The sequence below is a fragment of the Kogia breviceps genome, chromosome 14, assembly GCF_026419965.1.
Source record: "Kogia breviceps isolate mKogBre1 chromosome 14, mKogBre1 haplotype 1, whole genome shotgun sequence".
NCBI classification, from domain to species: domain Eukaryota; kingdom Metazoa; phylum Chordata; class Mammalia; order Artiodactyla; family Physeteridae; genus Kogia; species Kogia breviceps.
In genome coordinates this window covers 38,243,038-38,246,718 of record NC_081323.1, presented here as the reverse complement: position 1 = coordinate 38,246,718, position 3,681 = coordinate 38,243,038, and the positions used below count along the sequence as shown (strand labels likewise).

Here is a 3,681-nt window from a genome sequence, read left to right as displayed (position 1 = left end):
GCCCACGAGCCACAACTACCAAAGCCCGCGCGCCTAGAGCTTGTGCTCTGTAACAAGAGAAGCCACCGCAATGAGAAGCCTGCACACCACAACAAAGAGTAGCCCCCGCTCAGTGCAACTAGAGAAGGCCTGCATGCAGCAACAAAGATCCAACTCAGACAAAAATAAATAAATAAATAAATTTATTTTTTTGAAAAAGGATATTCGTCCTGGAAATAACCCAAGGGCAGTAATACAAGTTGCAGAAACCTCACCAGCTTTCTCCATTCCTTACCTCTCACTACTGAGCTTTAGTTTTGGATACTTGGTCTAAACCCTGGGCCAGGTTCTCCTTTAACTCTCCTTGTAAAAAAAAAAAAAAAAAAATGGAACCAGTCCATTGCACCACTGTTATGATCTGCTGCTCTGTTACTACCCTGGGAACCTGGACCGGGAGCTGGGAATGGAATGGTATGATGGACAGAGCTGGGCATGGGTCAACCTGGGAGCCACGTCCCAGTATGGATCATGCGTTGGCTCCTAAGTAATTTTTAATTCTTGCTCAGGAGTGACTTTCTTATAGAACCGCCTATGAGGTATCATCTTCTTGGTTCTTTGAAAACAAAAAAATTGGCAGCTAAGGCAGGCTATTCAAGTTAGGACAGTTCTGAGGGGAGAGAGGGAAAAGCCCACTTTGCCATTGGGCATAAGCTTCCAATGGAAAGTACATGTCCAATTTATGATGACATTTACAGTAGGACCCCCCCCTTCTCTGCTTTCTGATGGATGGTATTCTAAGCCCTGACTATAAAGTTTTGTCTTCAGTGACTAACAGTTTGGTAAATCTCATCTAACTTAAAAGATTTGGAGTGGAGGGAAGAGTTCTTCATCCTTCAGGGAGTTTTTGTAGCTGCACTGGGAATTGTATCAGGATGTCCCATAAGAGTGACAATGAGGTGGGATTTGAGATTCATACAAGACCATGGGTTAGAAACCCTAAAGCCTGCTAAAAGTTAGGTGCAAACAACTATGCAGGTTCAGAATAAGTAGGTCAGAAGTTGAAGAGAAGAAGGAGACTTGGTGGAGAGGGGCAGCCCAACCTCTGGATGGCATAACAGAAAGGTGCTGGAAGGTTCAGTAGAACAGCATCTGGGGGAGTGGTGGGAACTAGGAGAGTGGGACAAGTAGGAGGACAGAGCCAAAGAGCCAGCTATATAAAAGCTTTAGTTACCAAGGCAACTCGTTCAGCATTTTCTTCTCTTTCCTCTAAGGTATGTGGAGTGTAGTTGCTAAGCAGAGGTGGTGCCTGTTGGCTGAAGTGGACCTGGTAGGAGGCAGAGCAAGAGGAAGCTCCATAGAAAAGAGTGTAGAAACATACGAGTATCAGCATAAGCGAGTGTAGAAACTTATACCTGTGCAGTCCTCGACGTTCAGTTGTTCTGAAGAGGAAGTCTCTGCATTTTCTATTTTTGGTCTGATAAATAAGCTCTTCCAGGGTAAGGACTATTATCATGCCCTCATTGTCTACCCCTTATTTTGAGGGGGTATGATTGAGGTATAGTTTGGATACAGTAAAATACAAAATTGGAAGGCTATAGTTGGTTGAATTTCTATGTCTCTATATACCTGTTTAACCACCACCTGGATCAAGATAGAGAATATTTCTATTCCTCCATAAAGTTCACCTGGATCCTATTCCTATCAATACCTACCCCTCTTAAACCAGAGGGAGCCACTGTTCTGACTTCTAACCCTATGCACTAGTTCTCCCTGTCCTTCAACTTCACACATATTATTTTTATCCTCTGTATGCTCAGCCCAGTAATGTGAATGCTGTATGTGGGCTTGGTTAAATCATAGAAAAAACTAATAGCTTAATCAAAAGAGCTGTGGAAAAAAAAAAAAAGATGTGGAAGCATGGTGATGTTACTAAGGGACTGTGATTTTTACCAGTTAGACATCATGTAATGTAGAGAAAGTGGCTTTCTTTTTTTTTTGGCTGCACTGCGTGGCTTGTAGGATTTTAGTTCCCAACCAGGGGTTGAACCCGGGCCATGGCAGTGAAAGCACCAAATCCTCACCACTGGACAGCCAGGGAATTCCAGGATGCCAAGGCGGGACAAGAGGAAAAAACACCAAGGGAAAAGAACAAAGATCATAAAGTGAGAATGCACGTATGAAAGATTATATATTCTGAAGATAAGCACTTCAAGTGAGTGGAGGAAATAAGCAATAGCAAGGCGCCTTAATGAGGTAAACGACTGTCTGTTGTTCGTACACATTTGTAAGCCTTGCAAGAGCAAGGCCTCAAAAAATTGGGTAAAGACTCAGAATTGTTTCTCTCCATGGAAATCTTTAGTAAAAGGTGAAAGAGTTATACGATCTGAAGAGAAACCAGAGTATGCAAGTGGCTTTCTGAATCTCAGTTTCCACATCTGTAAAGTGAGGGCCATAATTCTTTTTTAGGTGCCTCAAAGGTAAATTCTGCATGAATCAAATATTTAAGGCAGACTATTTGGCATTTGGGGTTACGGTATCTTTTGGAGAGCATTAATTTAGATGTTACATAAAAGCATATATAAACTGTAAGATATGTTACAAAATATGATATTAAAGTATTAAGGTGTGTCAAGTGATTATAATCCTGGATATTTCTATGTGTGGATGCCTCTGTGGAACTTGGGTTTCTCCTCAGTCATTCCAGTGGTGTATGTCTGAGTGCAATGTGGTTATTACATGAAGTCTTCACTCTTCTGGAACCTTCTGTTACATGCCTCTGGTCTTTACAAAGTGATCATTAACTTCCAGGTGGCCTCCCATTCTGACTCAGGCAATGGGCCAGTTTCTTGATTCTATCTCACAATGTAACTTCCAAAGTAAATGTCTATTAAGCCTTTGTGTAAACATTCCAGGCCTGTAGCAAAATCAACTGAACATAAATCACCCAACGAAAAGGGTTTAGGAAAATGTGTAAGTTTGAAAAATGAAGCAGTACAGTACAGTTTCATTGTGGATCTCTGGCCTCAGTTACCTCAACTAAGATTTCTCTGGTCTACATCACAGTTCATCCTCAGAGGTGGTGGTTTTCAGTTACTCCAAAGGGCTTTGCCCAAATATAGAGAAAACAAGCCCTCTGCATATAAAGACACCAAGATGCCTATTTGGAAATGGGCTTAACCGACCTTCTAAATAAAAGCCAGAATCTACCATGTCCTTGTCACTGACTGTATCTTTTCCACATTTAGAGGGTTTGGCTTTAGAAATCCAAGAGAGTGATTGTGATAAGTTTGTTTTGCTTCAGTATTCCTTCTTTATTTAGAAATGGATGGTGGATGAAAGTTTTTGCTTTTATAAATTGATTTTGGACTTCTTTCCTTCGGGAAGAAGGGTAATAAGATGAAATGAAAGCCCTGCCTGGAGGGTTGAAGGGGAGCGAAGGGAGGGTATTTGATGAAGTTAAAGAACTTGACTTGAGACTTGCCTTGGGGGGCTCAGGTGTGCATTATATCTTTCAAGCGTAAACTTGTCAACTTGACAATAGCTACTGCAAACTTTACTTTTTCCCGAAAATATGACCCAGAAAGCATATTTGTGGCACTACTCCTGTGCAGAGGAATCAACCTATTTGAAGATAGTCATTTCCAAATAGGTTATCACATTTTCAGAGTAGAGCATTTCATCTCAGAGAACATTTTCTTTTCC

General features: G+C 41.4%; 1 non-coding gene across 1 annotated transcript; it reads right to left on the bottom strand.

Annotated features, from left to right (window-relative positions):
- Positions 1–2,266: 2,266 nt before the first annotated feature.
- On the bottom strand, positions 2,267–2,382 carry LOC131741901 (U5 spliceosomal RNA). Its single transcript, XR_009331256.1, has one exon. It is a non-coding gene; the product is annotated as a U5 spliceosomal RNA (small nuclear RNA).
- Positions 2,383–3,681: the final 1,299 nt, after the last annotated feature.